The sequence below is a fragment of the Rhinoderma darwinii genome, assembly GCF_050947455.1.
Source record: "Rhinoderma darwinii isolate aRhiDar2 chromosome 2 unlocalized genomic scaffold, aRhiDar2.hap1 SUPER_2_unloc_56, whole genome shotgun sequence".
Classification (NCBI taxonomy): Eukaryota; Metazoa; Chordata; class Amphibia; order Anura; family Rhinodermatidae; genus Rhinoderma; species Rhinoderma darwinii.
Window position 1 is genome coordinate 22,301 of NW_027461725.1, and position 17,074 is coordinate 39,374.

The window sequence follows — 17,074 nt, forward strand, 5'->3', positions numbered from 1 at the left end:
TTTTGCACAGCTAGTTGCCTCCAGGAGGCCACAAGAGGGAGACAAGGGACTGCAAAATGGAAAATAAGCATCCACCAACTTTACAGACAACTTCTCCTTGCTCCTACAACCTCCATCCTTGCACAGTTTGTTATTCTTCTAGGTAACATAGTAACAAATCCAAATTGCTGCTCTCTTTGTAGGCAAGCAAGGCTTTGTTGCAACTGCAATTCTTACTCCTTCTTGAAATGTAGGGACGACAGTACATTCCATCACATCCATCTAGTGTACACAGGTAGGTCCATTGTGGCGGGCGGGCGGGCGGCTTTAATGGCTGTTTGCTGTTCCCCTACTCCACTCCACTATTTGACTGTGGTGCTGCATCAATCAGTGGCTGGCTCAGGTGCAGCTCTTTAACTTACCTAAAAGGGAGGGCGGAGAGAAGACAAGGAAGGTGAATGAGCTGTTCCAATGTGAAATGCCGGAAACACAGACACACAGACGACACAAAACAAGAGGTGGCAATGTATTCATTAATTGCATTTAATCAATTAGCTCATTATCACTCATGCATTGTCCAACAGGTGTTGAAATAATGGGATTAAAAGGGGAGATCCCTTCAGAAAGACAGAAACAATGGCAAACACAAAAAACACTTTTGGAATCTGATTTTAGTCAACACATAAGGAAAGGGTGCACCGGTCCTGGAAATACTGCAATACCAGGTCAATGCGTGGAGTGGACAGAGCAAGCTCTATTTCCTTCTCCCTGTTCTAAAAATCCATTTAATATATGGTCCCCAGATAGGGGACGTATCAGATATTAAACTGATAAGAACAGATACTACACTTGATCTTAGCGAAAAGGCCGAGAAGCGATAACCCGAACGGGCCGCGCGTTGCCCGAGCCTGCCCGATACTGCTGTTCAGCCCTTGCAGCGATTCAGCCTACTTCTAGGCAATTCCATGGGGCCCTGCAGGCTCACACACTCACAGCTACACGGGAGGTGAATAAAGGCCGGAGAGGAAGCCAGACAGGATTTGCTTCTTTTGCTTGCACCACAATGCAGTGCTGAAAGAGGAGGAATCTACATAAAAACGCCTTCCTGGCAACGCCCAAATGCCCTGCTGCCATGCAGATAAACACTGGCAGCGGCAGCCAGTGCATGCCCACAGCCACCCCTTGTTCCTTCACACCTTGTATCAGCTGTAATCCAGTCCAGTCCAGTGCTGCCTGCTGAGCAGCACTGACCAACACAGCCTGGGCCCAGGCTTTTATCTCTGAGGCCCCATTATGATGTCAGAAAGCTGGCTCTGGCTCCTCAGGGCTCCACTATGACACGTGCAAAGTTCCGTCTGAACTTTATATAAGACGGTGCGGCTCAGTCAGTCACTCAGTGTTGCCTGAGAGGGCAACACTGCAACAGCCGGCCGCCAGGCTGTCTTTTTTTGCACAGCTAGTTGCCTCCAGGAGGCCACAAGAGGGAGACAAGGGACTGCAAAATGGAAAATAAGCATCCACCAACTTTACAGACAACTTCTCCTTGCTCCTACAACCTCCATCCTTGCACAGTTTGTTATTCTTCTAGGTAACATAGTAACAAATCCAAATTGCTGCTCTCTTTGTAGGCAAGCAAGGCTTTGTTGCAACTGCAATTCTTACTCCTTCTTGAAATGTAGGGACGACAGTACATTCCATCACATCCATCTAGTGTACACAGGTAGGTCCATTGTGGCGGGCGGGCGGGCGGGCGGCTTTAATGGCTGTTTGCTGTTCCCCTACTCCACTCCACTATTTGACTGTGGTGCTGCATCAATCAGTGGCTGGCTCAGGTGCAGCTCTTTAACTTACCTAAAAGGGAGGGCGGAGAGAAGACAAGGAAGGTGAATGAGCTGTTCCAATGTGAAATGCCGGAAACACAGACACACAGACGACACAAAACAAGAGGTGGCAATGTATTCATTAATTGCATTTAATCAATTAGCTCATTATCACTCATGCATTGTCCAACAGGTGTTGAAATAATGGGATTAAAAGGGGAGATCCCTTCAGAAAGACAGAAACAATGGCAAACACAAAAAACACTTTTGGAATCTGATTTTAGTCAACACATAAGGAAAGGGTGCACCGGTCCTGGAAATACTGCAATACCAGGTCAATGCGTGGAGTGGACAGAGCAAGCTCTATTTCCATCTCCCTGTTCTAAAAATCCATTTAATATATGGTCCCCAGATAGGGGACGTATCAGATATTAAACTGATAAGAACAGATACTACACTTGATCTTAGCCAAAAGGCCGAGAAGCGATAACCCGAACGGGCCGCGCGTTGCCCGAGCCTGCCCGATACTGCTGTTCAGCCCTTGCAGCGATTCAGCCTACTTCTAGGCAATTCCATGGGGCCCTGCAGGCTCACACACTCACAGCTACACGGGAGGTGAATAAAGGCCGGAGAGGAAGCCAGACAGGATTTGCTTCTTTTGCTTGCACCACAATGCAGTGCTGAAAGAGGAGGAATCTACATAAAAACGCCTTCCTGGCAACGCCCAAATGCCCTGCTGCCATGCAGATAAACACTGGCAGCGGCAGCAAGTGCATGCCCACAGCCACCCCTTGTTCCTTCACACCTTGTATCAGCTGTAATCCAGTCCAGTCCAGTGCTGCCTGCTGAGCAGCACTGACCAACACTGCCTGGGCCCAGGCTTTTATCTCTGAGGCCCCATTATGATGTCAGAAAGCTGGCTCTGGCTCCTCAGGGCTCCACTATGACACGTGCAAAGTTCCGTCTGAACTTTATATAAGACGGTGCGGCTCAGTCAGTCACTCAGTGTTGCCTGAGAGGGCAACACTGCAACAGCCGGCCGCCAGGCTGTCTTTTTTTGCACAGCTAGTTGCCTCCAGGAGGCCACAAGAGGGAGACAAGGGACTGCAAAATGGAAAATAAGCATCCACCAACTTTACAGACAACTTCTCCTTGCTCCTACAACCTCCATCCTTGCACAGTTTGTTATTCTTCTAGGTAACATAGTAACAAATCCAAATTGCTGCTCTCTTTGTAGGCAAGCAAGGCTTTGTTGCAACTGCAATTCTTACTCCTTCTTGAAATGTAGGGACGACAGTACATTCCATCACATCCATCTAGTGTACACAGGTAGGTCCATTGTGGCGGGCGGGCGGGCGGGCGGCTTTAATGGCTGTTTGCTGTTCCCCTACTCCACTCCACTATTTGACTGTGGTGCTGCATCAATCAGTGGCTGGCTCAGGTGCAGCTCTTTAACCCCTTCCCTCTTTGGCCACTTTTGACCTTCCTGACAGAGCCTCATTTTTCAAATCTGACATGTTTCAATTTATGTGGTAATAACTCCGGAATGCTTTTACCTATCCAAGCGATTCTGAGATTGTTTTCTCGTGACACATTGGACTTTATGTTACTGGCAAAATTTGCCTGATACATTCAGTATTTATTGTGAAAAACACCAAAATTTAGCGAAAAATTGCAAAAATTAACATTTTTCTCAATTTAAATGCATCTGCTTGTAAGACAGGCAGTTATACCACACAAAAATGTTGCTAACTAACATCCCCCATATGTCTACTTTAGATTGGCATCGTTTTTTGATCATCATTTTATTTTTCTAGGACGTTACAAGGCTTAGAACTTTAGCAGCAATTTCTCACATTTTCAAGAAAATTTCAAAATGCTATTTTTACAGGGGCCAGTTCAGTTGTGAAGTGGCTTTGAGGTCCTTAGATATTAGAAACCGCCAATAAGTCACCCCATTTTAAAAACTGCACCCCTCAAAGTATTCAAAACAGCATTCAGAAAGTTTCTTAACCCTTTAGACATTGCGCAGGAATTAAGGCAAAGTAGAGGTGAAATTTACAAAGTTCATTATTTTTTTCCAGAAATTCATTTTGAATCCATTTTTTTTGTACCACAGAAGGTTTTACCCAAGAAATGCAACTCAATATTTATTGCCCAGGTTCTGCAGTTTTAGGAAATATCCCACATGTGGCCGTAGCGTGCTACTGGACTGAAGCACCGGCCTCAGAAGCAAAGGAGCACCTAGTGGATTTTGGGCCTCCTTTTTATTAGAATATATTTTAGGCACCATGTCAGCTTTGAACAGGTCTAGTGGAACTAAAACAGTGGAAACCCCCCAAAAGTGACCCCATTTGGGAAACTACACCCCTCGAAGAATTTATCTAGGGGTGTAGCAAGCATTTTGACCGGCCAGTTTTTTGGCAAAAATTTTTGGAACTAGGCCATGAAAATGAAAATCTACATTTTTTCAAATAAAATGTAGGTTTAGCTAATTTTTTTTCATTTCCAAGAGAACTAAAGTAGAAAAAGCACCACAACATTTGTAGAGCAATTTCTCCCGAGTAAAACAATACCCCACATGTGGTAATAAACAGTTGTTTGGACACACGGCAGGGCTTAGAAGGGAAAGAGCGCCATTTGGCTCTTGGAGCTCAAATTTAGCAGGAATGGTTTGCGGAGGCCATGTCGCATTTGCAAAGCCCCAGAGGTGACAAAACAGTGGAAACCCCTAACAAGTGACCCCATTTTGGAAACTATACCCTTTGAGGAAATTATCTAGGGTATAGTGAGCATTTTGACCCCACAGGTTTTTTGCAGAAATTTTTGCAAGTAGGCTGTGAAAATGAAAATCTACATTTTTTCAAATAAAATGTAGGTTTAGCTAATTTTTTTTCATTTCCACAAGGACTAAAGGAGAAAAAGCACCATAAAATTTGTAAAGAAATTTCTCCCGAGTAAAACAATACCCCACATGTGGTAATAAACGGCTGTTTGGACACACGGCGAGGCTGAGAAGGGAAAGTGCGCCATTTGGCTTTTGGAACTCAAATTTAGCAGGAATGGTTTGCGGAGGCCATGTCACATTTGCAAAGCTCCTGAGGGGACAAAACAGTGGAAACCCCCAACAAGTGACCCCATTTTGGAAACTACACCCCATGAGGGAATTATCTAGGGGTAGAGTGAGCAGTTTTACCCCACAGGTTTTTTACAGAACTTATTGTAACTAGGCCGTAAAAATGAAAATCTACATTTTTTCCAAGAAAATGTAGGTTTAGGTATTTTTTTTTCATTTCCACAAGGACTGAAGGAGAAAAAGCACCACAACATTTGTAAAGCAACTTCTCCCGAGTAAAATAATACCCCACATGTGGTCACAAACATCTGTTTGGACACACGGTAGGGCTCAGAATGGAAGGAGCACCATTTGGATTTTGGAATGGTTTCTGGGTGTCATGTCATATTTGCTGAGCCCCTGTAGTACTAGTACAGTGGAAACACCCCAAAAGTGACACCATTTGGGAAACTGCACCCCCTGAGGAATCATCTAGGGGTATAGTGAAAATTTTGATCCCAAAGGTTTTTTGCTGAATTAATTACAATTAAGCCATGAAAATGAAAAATATTTTTTTTTTCCAACAAGATGTAGTTTTAGATCAACATTTTTCATTTTTGCAAGGAATAGAGAAGAAAAAGCACCCCAACATTTGTAAAGTAATTTCTCCCGAGTACGGTAACACCCCATATGTGGTTATAATCAGCAGTTTACATATATGGGAGCATTCAGAAGAAAAGGAGCGGTATTTATCTTTTGGAGCGTAGATTTTGCTGGAATGGGTTGCGGATGCCATGTTGCATTTGCAAAACCCCTGATGTACCAAACAAAAGTGACCCCGTTTTAGAAACTACACCCCTAAAGGCATTTATCAAGGGATGTAGTGACAATTTAGACTCCACAGGTGTTTTTCAGAAATGAATACGCAGTGGATTGTGCAAAGTGAAAATTGCAATTTCTCCACTGATCTGCCCATTCACCGCACAAGATGTTGTGCCCCTAGAGAATCTTACCCCATAAATTGTTAAGCGGGTTCTCCCGGGCATGGTAATGCCTTACTTGTGGCCATAAATTGCTGTTTGGGCACACTGTAGGGCTAAGAAGGGAAAGACCGCCATTTTGAGCATGGATTTTGCTTGGTAATAGTTCTGTTTGGGGTTTTGCTGGTATTTCAGCTTATAATGTGGTGGCATATGTAATCTGTGCGGAGTACATCAGGGCATAATAAGAGGGTATAATAATGGGGTAAATAATACAATTCTCCATAGATGTGTGGTACGATGTGAAGCGATCCGTTATGCGCTGGTCGGTGTCACACTGATAAACGGTTTTCTTTCTTATCCCCCTTTTGTAACGCTCTGCACCTTTTGGGGACTTTTTCTCCTTCGTAGTTTGGGAAATATTACTGGGAAAGTTTTGCGCTGATATAATACGGGCGCCCTCGCTTCCAGCGGATGTGCTATGTCCCTGCCCTTTCCTAGTTCCTAAATACTAGGGCCCTGAAACTGAAGGAATGTTCCCCTCCGGCCTGCGCATTGAGATGTTTTTTCATCACCGCATTACTAGTGCCGTAACTTTTTTATTTTTCAGTTGATTGAGCGGTGTGCGGGCTTGTTTTTTGCGAGACGGGCTGTAGATTTTATTGGTACCATTTTAGAACACATACGACTTTTTGATCACTTTTTATTTCATTTTTTGGTAAAGGAAATTACCAAAAACAAGCAATTCTGGAATAGTTTTTTATTGTTTTTTTTTCTCTGCATCCACAGTGCGCCCTAGATTACATGTTAGCTTTATTCTGCGGGTCGATACGATTACGGCGATACCAAATTTATATAGTTTTTTTTTTATGTATTGCGGCTTTTGCACAATAAAATCACTTTTTTTATAAAATCATTTGTTTTCTCTGTCGACATATTCTAAGACCCATAACTTTATTATTTTTGCGTGCACAAAGCGGTGTCAGGGATTATTTTTTGCGGCACGGATTGGCGTTTTTTATTAGTACTATTTTGGAGTAAATGTGACTTTTTGATCACTTTTTATAGCATTTTTTGGAAGGAGATGTGACCTAAAAACAAAGATTCTGGCGCTGTTTTTCATGTTTTTTTTTTACCGCGTTCACCGTGCGGGATAAATTACATAATAGTTTTGTAGTTTGGGTCGTTACGGACGCGGCGATACCAATTATGTATAGTTTTTTTTATTTTTACGGTTTTTCCCATAATAAAATACTTACTATGGGAAAAAAGTCAGTTTAGCTTTATTTTTATTTGAAATGTGTGTGTTTTTATTGTTTTACCACATTTTTATTTACTTTTTTTTACTTTTTTTACTTGTCCCACTAGGGGACATGAGGGCCTGATGCCCCGATCGCTACTCTAATACACTGCACTACATACGTAGTGCAGTGTATTAGCGCTGTCAGTTATTCACTGACAGCAAGCCTATGAGGACTCGCCGCAGGCGGGTCCTCATCGGCTCCCGTACAAGGCAGACTCGGACGCCATTTTCTGGCGTCCGATTGCCACAGCAACCCAGCGATTGCATCACTGGGTTGCCGATCGGGTGAAAACCTATCAGATGCTGCGCTCTATTGAGCGCAGCATCTGAGGGGTTAATCTGCCGGATCGGAGAGTAGCTCCGGTCCTGGCAGTTACAGGAGGGTGCCAGCTGTATAATACAGCTGTCCCCCCGCAGTGATAGTGCCGGCTCTGCTTCTGAGCCCGCACCATCACTGCGCCGTATATATACGGCGCTTTGCGGGAACCACCTCCCGACAGCGCCGTATATATACGGCGTATGTCGGGAAGGGGTTAACTTACCTAAAAGGGAGGGCGGAGAGAAGACAAGGAAGGTGAATGAGCTGTTCCAATGTGAAATGCCGGAAACACAGACACACAGACGACACAAAACAAGAGGTGGCAATGTATTCATTAATTGCATTTAATTAATTAGCTCATTATCACTCATGCATTGTACAACAGGTGTTGAAATAATGGGATTAAAAGGGGAGATCCCTTCAGAAAGACAGAAACAATGGCAAACACAAAAAACACTTTTGGAATCTGATTTTAGTCAACACATAAGGAAAGGGTGCATCGGTCCTGGAAATACTGCAATACCAGGTCAATGCGTGGAGTGGACAGAGCAAGCTCTATTTCCATCTCCCTGTTCTAAAAATCCATTTAATATATGGTCCCCAGATAGGGGACGTATCAGATATTAAACTGATAAGAACAGATACTACACTTGATCTTAGCCAAAAGGCCGAGAAGCGATAACCCGAACGGGCCGCGCGTTGCCCGAGCCTGCCCGATACTGCTGTTCAGCCCTTGCAGCGATTCAGCCTACTTCTAGGCAATTCCATGGGGCCCTGCAGGCTCACACACTCACAGCTACACGGGAGGTGAATAAAGGCCGGAGAGGAAGCCAGACAGGATTTGCTTCTTTTGCTTGCACCACAATGCAGTGCTGAAAGAGGAGGAATCTACATAAAAACGCTTTCCTGGCAACGCCCAAATGCCCTGCTGCCATGCAGATAAACACTGGCAGCGGCAGCAAGTGCATGCCCACAGCCACCCCTTGTTCCTTCACACCTTGTATCAGCTGTAATCCAGTCCAGTCCAGTGCTGCCTGCTGAGCAGCACTGACCAACACTGCCTGGGCCCAGGCTTTTATCTCTGAGGCCCCATTATGATGTCAGAAAGCTGGCTCTGGCTCCTCAGGGCTCCACTATGACACGTGCAAAGTTCCGTCTGAACTTTATATAAGACGGTGCGGCTCAGTCAGTCACTCAGTGTTGCCTGAGAGGGCAACACTGCAACAGCCGGCCGCCAGGCTGTCTTTTTTTGCACAGCTAGTTGCCTCCAGGAGGCCACAAGAGGGAGACAAGGGACTGCAAAATGGAAAATAAGCATCCACCAACTTTACAGACAACTTCTCCTTGCTCCTACAACCTCCATCCTTGCACAGTTTGTTATTCTTCTAGGTAACATAGTAACAAATCCAAATTGCTGCTCTCTTTGTAGGCAAGCAAGGCTTTGTTGCAACTGCAATTCTTACTCCTTCTTGAAATGTAGGGACGACAGTACATTCCATCACATCCATCTAGTGTACACAGGTAGGTCCATTGTGGCGGGCGGGCGGGCGGGCGGGCGGCTTTAATGGCTGTTTGCTGTTCCCCTACTCCACTCCACTATTTGACTGTGGTGCTGCATCAATCAGTGGCTGGCTCAGGTGCAGCTCTTTAACTTACCTAAAAGGGAGGGCGGAGAGAAGACAAGGAAGGTGAATGAGCTGTTCCAATGTGAAATGCCGGAAACACAGACACACAGACGACACAAAACAAGAGGTGGCAATGTATTCATTAATTACATTTAATCAATTAGCTCATTATCACTCATGCATTGTCCAACAGGTGTTGAAATAATGGGATTAAAAGGGGAGATCCCTTCAGAAAGACAGAAACAATGGCAAACACAAAAAACACTTTTGGAATCTGATTTTAGTCAACACATAAGGAAAGGGTGCACCGGTCCTGGAAATACTGCAATACCAGGTCAATGCGTGGAGTGGACAGAGCAAGCTCTATTTCCATCTCCCTGTTCTAAAAATCCATTTAATATATGGTCCCCAGATAGGGGACGTATCAGATATTAAACTGATAAGAACAGATACTACACTTGATCTTAGCCAAAAGGCCGAGAAGCGATAACCCGAACGGGCCGCGCGTTGCCCGAGCCTGCCCGATACTGCTGTTCAGCCCTTGCAGCGATTCAGCCTACTTCTAGGCAATTCCATGGGGCCCTGCAGGCTCACACACTCACAGCTACACGGGAGGTGAATAAAGGCCGGAGAGGAAGCCAGACAGGATTTGCTTCTTTTGCTTGCACCACAATGCAGTGCTGAAAGAGGAGGAATCTACATAAAAACGCCTTCCTGGCAACGCCCAAATGCCCTGCTGCCATGCAGATAAACACTGGCAGCGGCAGCAAGTGCATGCCCACAGCTACCCCTTGTTCCTTCACACCTTGTATCAGCTGTAATCCAGTCCAGTCCAGTGCTGCCTGCTGAGCAGCACTGACCAACACTGCCTGGGCCCAGGCTTTTATCTCTGAGGCCCCATTATGATGTCAGAAAGCTGGCTCTGGCTCCTCAGGGCTCCACTATGACACGTGCAAAGTTCCGTCTGAACTTTATATAAGACGGTGCGGCTCAGTCAGTCACTCAGTGTTGCCTGAGAGGGCAACACTGCAACAGCCGGCCGCCAGGCTGTCTTTTTTTGCACAGCTAGTTGCCTCCAGGAGGCCACAAGAGGGAGACAAGGGACTGCAAAATGGAAAATAAGCATCCACCAACTTTACAGACAACTTCTCCTTGCTCCTACAACCTCCATCCTTGCACAGTTTGTTATTCTTCTAGGTAACATAGTAACAAATCCAAATTGCTGCTCTCTTTGTAGGCAAGCAAGGCTTTGTTGCAACTGCAATTCTTACTCCTTCTTGAAATGTAGGGACGACAGTACATTCCATCACATCCATCTAGTGTACACAGGTAGGTCCATTGTGGCGGGCGGGCGGGCGGCTTTAATGGCTGTTTGCTGTTCCCCTACTCCACTCCACTATTTGACTGTGGTGCTGCATCAATCAGTGGCTGGCTCAGGTGCAGCTCTTTAACTTACCTAAAAGGGAGGGCGGAGAGAAGACAAGGAAGGTGAATGAGCTGTTCCAATGTGAAATGCCGGAAACACAGACACACAGACGACACAAAACAAGAGGTGGCAATGTATTCATTAATTGCATTTAATCAATTAGCTCATTATCACTCATGCATTGTCCAACAGGTGTTGAAATAATGGGATTAAAAGGGGAGATCCCTTCAGAAAGACAGAAACAATGGCAAACACAAAAAACACTTTTGGAATCTGATTTTAGTCAACACATAAGGAAAGGGTGCATCGGTCCTGGAAATACTGCAATACCAGGTCAATGCGTGGAGTGGACAGAGCAAGCTCTATTTCCATCTCCCTGTTCTAAAAATCCATTTAATATATGGTCCCCAGATAGGGGACGTATCAGATATTAAACTGATAAGAACAGATACTACACTTGATCTTAGCCAAAAGGCCGAGAAGCGATAACCCGAACGGGCCGCGCGTTGCCCGAGCCTGCCCGATACTGCTGTTCAGCCCTTGCAGCGATTCAGCCTACTTCTAGGCAATTCCATGGGGCCCTGCAGGCTCACACACTCACAGCTACACGGGAGGTGAATAAAGGCCGGAGAGGAAGCCAGACAGGATTTGCTTCTTTTGCTTGCACCACAATGCAGTGCTGAAAGAGGAGGAATCTACATAAAAACGCCTTCCTGGCAACGCCCAAATGCCCTGCTGCCATGCAGATAAACACTGGCAGCGGCAGCCAGTGCATGCCCACAGCCACCCCTTGTTCCTTCACACCTTGTATCAGCTGTAATCCAGTCCAGTCCAGTGCTGCCTGCTGAGCAGCACTGACCAACACTGCCTGGGCCCAGGCTTTTATCTCTGAGGCCCCATTATGATGTCAGAAAGCTGGCTCTGGCTCCTCAGGGCTCCACTATGACACGTGCAAAGTTCCGTCTGAACTTTATATAAGACGGTGCGGCTCAGTCAGTCACTCAGTGTTGCCTGAGAGGGCAACACTGCAACAGCCGGCCGCCAGGCTGTCTTTTTTTGCACAGCTAGTTGCCTCCAGGAGGCCACAAGAGGGAGACAAGGGACTGCAAAATGGAAAATAAGCATCCACCAACTTTACAGACAACTTCTCCTTGCTCCTACAACCTCCATCCTTGCACAGTTTGTTATTCTTCTAGGTAACATAGTAACAAATCCAAATTGCTGCTCTCTTTGTAGGCAAGCAAGGCTTTGTTGCAACTGCAATTCTTACTCCTTCTTGAAATGTAGGGACGACAGTACATTCCATCACATCCATCTAGTGTACACAGGTAGGTCCATTGTGGCGGGCGGGCGGGCGGGCGGCTTTAATGGCTGTTTGCTGTTCCCCTACTCCACTCCACTATTTGACTGTGGTGCTGCATCAATCAGTGGCTGGCTCAGGTGCAGCTCTTTAACTTACCTAAAAGGGAGGGCGGAGAGAAGACAAGGAAGGTGAATGAGCTGTTCCAATGTGAAATGCCGGAAACACAGACACACAGACGACACAAAACAAGAGGTGGCAATGTATTCATTAATTGCATTTAATCAATTAGCTCATTATCACTCATGCATTGTCCAACAGGTGTTGAAATAATGGGATTAAAAGGGGAGATCCCTTCAGAAAGACAGAAACAATGGCAAACACAAAAAACACTTTTGGAATCTGATTTTAGTCAACACATAAGGAAAGGGTGCACCGGTCCTGGAAATACTGCAATACCAGGTCAATGCGTGGAGTGGACAGAGCAAGCTCTATTTCCATCTCCCTGTTCTAAAAATCCATTTAATATATGGTCCCCAGATAGGGGACGTATCAGATATTAAACTGATAAGAACAGATACTACACTTGATCTTAGCCAAAAGGCCGAGAAGCGATAACCCGAACGGGCCGCGCGTTGCCCGAGCCTGCCCGATACTGCTGTTCAGCCCTTGCAGCGATTCAGCCTACTTCTAGGCAATTCCATGGGGCCCTGCAGGCTCACACACTCACAGCTACACGGGAGGTGAATAAAGGCCGGAGAGGAAGCCAGACAGCATTTGCTTCTTTTGCTTGCACCACAATGCAGTGCTGAAAGAGGAGGAATCTACATAAAAACGCCTTCCTGGCAACGCCCAAATGCCCTGCTGCCATGCAGATAAACACTGGCAGCGGCAGCAAGTGCATGCCCACAGCTACCCCTTGTTCCTTCACACCTTGTATCAGCTGTAATCCAGTCCAGTCCAGTGCTGCCTGCTGAGCAGCACTGACCAACACTGCCTGGGCCCAGGCTTTTATCTCTGAGGCCCCATTATGATGTCAGAAAGCTGGCTCTGGCTCCTCAGGGCTCCACTATGACACGTGCAAAGTTCCGTCTGAACTTTATATAAGACGGTGCGGTTCAGTCAGTCACTCAGTGTTGCCTGAGAGGGCAACACTGCAACAGCCGGCCGCCAGGCTGTCTTTTTTTGCACAGCTAGTTGCCTCCAGGAGGCCACAAGAGGGAGACAAGGGACTGCAAAATGGAAAATAAGCATCCACCAACTTTACAGACAACTTCTCCTTGCTCCTACAACCTCCATCCTTGCACAGTTTGTTATTCTTCTAGGTAACATAGTAACAAATCCAAATTGCTGCTCTCTTTGTAGGCAAGCAAGGCTTTGTTGCAACTGCAATTCTTACTCCTTCTTGAAATGTAGGGACGACAGTACATTCCATCACATCCATCTAGTGTACACAGGTAGGTCCATTGTGGCGGGCGGGCGGGCGGGCGGGCGGCTTTAATGGCTGTTTGCTGTTCCCCTACTCCACTCCACTATTTGACTGTGGTGCTGCATCAATCAGTGGCTGGCTCAGGTGCAGCTCTTTAACTTACCTAAAAGGGAGGGCGGAGAGAAGACAAGGAAGGTGAATGAGCTGTTCCAATGTGAAATGCCGGAAACACAGACACACAGACGACACAAAACAAGAGGTGGCAATGTATTCATTAATTGCATTTAATCAATTAGCTCATTATCACTCATGCATTGTCCAACAGGTGTTGAAATAATGGGATTAAAAGGGGAGATCCCTTCAGAAAGACAGAAACAATGGCAAACACAAAAAACACTTTTGGAATCTGATTTTAGTCAACACATAAGGAAAGGGTGCACCGGTCCTGGAAATACTGCAATACCAGGTCAATGCGTGGAGTGGACAGAGCAAGCTCTATTTCCATCTCCCTGTTCTAAAAATCCATTTAATATATGGTCCCCAGATAGGGGACGTATCAGATATTAAACTGATAAGAACAGATAAGGTTTCAACAAAATTTTATTGGCACATATATATATACAGAGAATACATTTTCATAGAATAAAATTCAGTAATAAAATGCTTGTTGTACATTTCATAAAATAATTTTTGGTGTAATACAATTCTGTAATAAATTATTTGTTTGTACATTTTTCTTTAATAAAATTCAGTAACAAAAAGTTTTTATAATTCATTTCATTAAAACCTTTTTGTAAAATTAAATTCAGTAATAAAATGTTTATTTTCATACATTTCATTAAAATGATAAAAGCAATACATTTTTAACGAGAAGAAGGTTTCTTTAAAAATATGACAATGGCAGGATAAAACAAGCAGTAAAATCACAATTACAAATACATAAATTATTTACATGGTAATCGTGTTCCACAGAGACAGACACCACATGGATGCCGCCTCTTTTGCTCCTAGATTTTTTTTGTCTCTGAGGTAGTAGACATACAGCTCACTTAGCGCAATCTTGACACAGTCTGTAATGTCAATAAAATCACGTTTAAAAAGAAGAATGTTCCTAACCTTCCAGATGGCATTTTTAAAACAATTAATAATCATCCAGCAGATCATCTGCTGTCTGAATGATGGGCAGGTAAAAAGGCCATAAAAAACGTATTCGTACTTAAAATCTTTAAGACCACAGATCCATTTTAGTAAAAGGCCTGCTTTTCTCCATACCTCCTGTGCATAGTGGCAGTTCCAGAACAAGTGCATTACTGTTTCGTCATTCCCGCACCTATCTCGTGGGCACTTGGCTCTCGCCACCAGTCCTCTCCTATGTTGGAATGCACGTGTAGGGAGGCACTGGTGGACGATTGCCCAGGCAAGGTCCTTATGCACATTTGCAAGATATTTTCCATACACATTTCGCCACACTTGCTTGGACCTTGCCTGCGAGAAATTGGACACTGCCACTGTCTCTTCTCCGTGTCTGCACGCCACTGACACCTTCCTCTGGTCCCCCAATATGTCAGGCTCCAATTCTTGGAGGCTCAGGAGCCTAACAGTCTTTTCTAGCACCACATAGTGTTTTGGGGGACACAGAAGCACAGGAGAATTTAAGGAGATACGAACCCAACGTTTAAAAACCATGCCCGCTGCGTATTTTAAAAAGCAGCTAAAAATGCCATCGGATTTAAACATTTTAAAACAGAAGCAGAAATATTTGATATAAAAAAATGTAAAAAGGTTAGGAACATTTCTCCCGCCATTGTCTTTACCTTTATACATAAAATCACGTTTTAATTTTTCCATCTTGGAGCCCCACAGAAACATAAAACAAATGCGTGTTAGCTTTTTAATATATAAAATGGATGGAGGGAAAACCATGGCCACATAGAGCATTATTGGGATTAAAATCATTTTTATGATTAAAATTTTCCCCTCCATCGTGAGGCTCCTAAGATTCCACATTAAAACCTTCTTCTCTATTTTTGCTATCACTGAGTCCCAGTTAGAGGTCCCATTGTTCGCCTGATTAAAAACAATCCCTAAAATTTTAATCTGGTCCTTCTGCATTCTGACTCCTGGGGTCAGGGAGGAATCCCAGCCTCCTATATTAAAACAGTCACATTTATCAATGTTAAGTTTAAAACCAGAAGCCTCGCAGAAAAAGGTGGTGTTCCTCAGCGCCCTCCTCATGGATGATGAATCGGGGCACAGAATTGTCACATCATCCATGTAGCTTAATACCTTTACTTGGTTGCCCCTCCCACCAGGTATTGGGGCGCCTCTAATAACTTTATCGTTCCTGAGCATGGCTAAAAGGGGCTCCATTGCGCAAATAAATAGTAGGGGAGACAATGGGCACCCTTGCTTGACTCCAGATAAAAGAGGAACACCACTAGTTAAAAATCCATTTATAGAAATCTCACTAAAACAGGACCGATATAAAAGCATCACACGACTTATAATAAAATCAGGCACCGCCATTTTTTTAAGAACCATAAAAAGGAACTCATGGGACACTCTATCAAAGGCCTTTTCAAAGTCAAGGGATAAAATAGCAAGGTTTTGGCCTCGATCTTTAAAATACCAAATAACATCTCTTAAAATATTAAGGGACTCAGTGATAGATCTACCAGGTACCCCACAGACCTGATTTGGGTGGATTAATTTACTGATAAAAGGTTTAAAACGGACCGCTATCAGTTTGGCTAAAATTTTATAATCTACATTTAAAAGCGTAATCGGGCGCCAATTTTTGAGCTGGTCCTTCCCACCCTTCTTTTTAAAAATTAGGGACACAATCCCCCTTCTCCAAGAAGGGGGCAGCTCTTTTACAATAAAAGCCTCTTTATATAGTAAAATCATATCCTCTTTTAAAACATCCCAAAAAGTTAGATAAAATTCAATAGGCAACCCATCCTCCCCAGGGGCCTTTCCCGCTGAAAAACTTTTAAAAACAAATAAAAGTTCCTCTAAATTAAGATCCCGGGATAAAACCTCCTGGTCCAAAGTATCTAACTTAAAATCAAGGGAGTTAAGAGCATGATTTAAAAAGGATTCATCAATAGCTTTTTTGCTAAAAAGGAGTTGGTAAAAATTAAAAGCTGCATTTAACATTCCTCCCACGGAAGTCTCCCCTTCTAGGTTTAAAATAGCGTCTCTTTTGTCATTTACCTTTTTAAAAAAGAATCGGGAGCACTTCTCGTCTTCTTCTAGATGCTTCACGTGGGAGTTAAAAATTATTTGTTTACCTTTATCATCAAGACATTTTTTTATTTCAGCTTTTAAGTTTAAAATATCAGAATCCACATCAAACCCAACATCCTTCAATTTAAAAAGCACATGTAGACGCTTATTAAGAACATAAAACCACTGTTTCTTTTCTCTAGCTTTCTTCCTACCTGCTCGGATAAAAAATAATTTAATTTTTGGTTTAATGCCCTCCCACCAGTGCAGCATGGTCTCGTGGGGTTTTCTCTGTAATTGCCAGCACTGGTAGGTCCGCACAAACTCATTTTTAATTTCGGGGTCCTCCAGGAGTGTGGCGTTCAACCTCCAGAGGCCCTTACTTACTTTTTGCTCTCCCTCGAGCTCCAGAGACACATTTAGGAGTTTATGATCTGAAAAGATATTATTTAAAAGCATGCATTTTTGTGGGGTAAAATCATGAGAGGCAAAGATAAAATCGATTCTGGAGCTCACTCTTCCATTCGACCATGTGGCGCCTGGGTCTCCTGGCAAGAGATCCTTCCAGCAATCGCGTAATTTAAAATCATCAATAAAATTTTTGAGCAGG

The 17,074-nt window shown here is 44.3% G+C and overlaps 6 non-coding genes and 1 pseudogene across 6 annotated transcripts; all 7 read right to left on the reverse strand.

Annotated features, from left to right (window-relative positions):
• Nucleotides 1-667: 667 nt before the first annotated feature.
• LOC142680917 (U2 spliceosomal RNA) lies at nucleotides 668-858 on the reverse strand. The gene has a single exon (XR_012853317.1). It is a non-coding gene; the product is annotated as a U2 spliceosomal RNA (small nuclear RNA).
• Nucleotides 859-2,096: 1,238 nt separating this feature from the next.
• On the reverse strand, nucleotides 2,097-2,287 carry LOC142680417 (U2 spliceosomal RNA). Its single transcript, XR_012852909.1, has one exon. It is a non-coding gene; the product is annotated as a U2 spliceosomal RNA (small nuclear RNA).
• A 5,658-nt stretch (nucleotides 2,288-7,945) lies between these two features.
• Nucleotides 7,946-8,136, reverse strand: LOC142680791 (U2 spliceosomal RNA). The gene has a single exon (XR_012853215.1). It is a non-coding gene; the product is annotated as a U2 spliceosomal RNA (small nuclear RNA).
• A 1,242-nt stretch (nucleotides 8,137-9,378) lies between these two features.
• On the reverse strand, nucleotides 9,379-9,569 carry LOC142680418 (U2 spliceosomal RNA). The gene has a single exon (XR_012852910.1). It is a non-coding gene; the product is annotated as a U2 spliceosomal RNA (small nuclear RNA).
• A 1,234-nt stretch (nucleotides 9,570-10,803) lies between these two features.
• On the reverse strand, nucleotides 10,804-10,994 carry LOC142680792 (U2 spliceosomal RNA). Its single transcript, XR_012853216.1, has one exon. It is a non-coding gene; the product is annotated as a U2 spliceosomal RNA (small nuclear RNA).
• Nucleotides 10,995-12,232: 1,238 nt separating this feature from the next.
• LOC142680420 (U2 spliceosomal RNA) lies at nucleotides 12,233-12,423 on the reverse strand. The gene has a single exon (XR_012852911.1). It is a non-coding gene; the product is annotated as a U2 spliceosomal RNA (small nuclear RNA).
• Nucleotides 12,424-13,665: 1,242 nt separating this feature from the next.
• On the reverse strand, nucleotides 13,666-13,840 carry LOC142680972 (U2 spliceosomal RNA; annotated as a pseudogene).
• Nucleotides 13,841-17,074: the final 3,234 nt, after the last annotated feature.